Below are 1,317 nucleotides of genomic sequence, written 5' to 3' on the forward strand. Positions count from 1 at the left end.
AAAGGGAAAATGCATAAGTACCTCCCCAGCCTATGCCCAAAATCTCTGAGACACACCTAACCTTTACTAAGGTCCTATTACCCCCCCTGAACTTATTTTTTAGTTAATTGTTTACCACTTTTCGGCCTACGTGGCTGAGTCCGTGATTTCACCTATGTTAGGCGCGTGGGTGCAGTTTTAAACAGCACTGACCAATAAAAATTGGTCATGTGTTAAAATAAACTTGAAAAAAATAAATATTAACTCAATTGTCTTCTTCTTTATTATTGTTCTTCATGTTTGGAAAAAAAACCTCCATTTTCATAAGTTAAATTGCTCCTTTCTTCGAAAAGCTAACAAAATAAAATCAAGAAAAAACTAACCTTTGAACTCAACCGCGATTCTAGATGACTTAGAAGTAGGGGTGTACATAGGTCAGTTTGGTTTGGTTTTTCATTAAAAAAAACCTAAACCAATTATGTCGATTTATTAAATCTAAATACCAAATCAAACCACTCAAAGTCGGTTTTTTCGGTTTCGATTTTAGTCAGTTCTTTCAGGTTTTTTTTATTTTTTACAACTTAACGGTGTTTGAAAAAGAGATCAAATATATTTTCACCTACCTGTGTGATAAACTAAACTTAAGAAACGTTAAATGAATAGAAATTTTTCGTAAATACGGTAAAATTCACATGAGTACAAAATATATTTTTTTTGAAATATCAACGTTCATTATGTTAAATTAATAAGATTAAAGGATACAATCAATCTGAATACAAAACGAAATATTTACAAAGTAAATTGTTAACTTCAAATTTGAAAACTATAACAATATAATTGTAACTTCGGATCTTAATACAAAATAAAATATTTACAAATTTTGCAAGCCCAAATTTGAAATAAAATATATAAACATTGAAAACTATAAACTAACTAAAAATATATTAACAAAGTTATAATATTTTTTAATCTATAAATAAAATAAAATTATATGAATAATATTTACAAAATTTTACAAGCCCAAATTTGAAATAAAATATATAAACATTGAAAACTATAAACTAACTAAAAATATATTAACAAAGTTATAATATTTTTTAATCTATAAATAAAATAAAATTATATGAATAATATTTACAAAATTTTACAAGCCCAAATTTGAAATAAAATATATAAACATTGAAAACTATAAACTAACTAAAAATATATTAACAAAGTTATAATATTTTTTAATCTATAAATAAAATAAAATTATATGAATAATATTTACAAAATTTTACAAGCCCAAATTTGAAATAAAATATATAAACATTGAAAACTATAAACTAACTAAAAATA

This window comes from Solanum tuberosum, unplaced genomic scaffold (assembly GCF_000226075.1).
Source record: "Solanum tuberosum cultivar DM 1-3 516 R44 unplaced genomic scaffold, SolTub_3.0 scf00398, whole genome shotgun sequence".
NCBI lineage: Eukaryota > Viridiplantae > Streptophyta > Magnoliopsida > Solanales > Solanaceae > Solanum > Solanum tuberosum.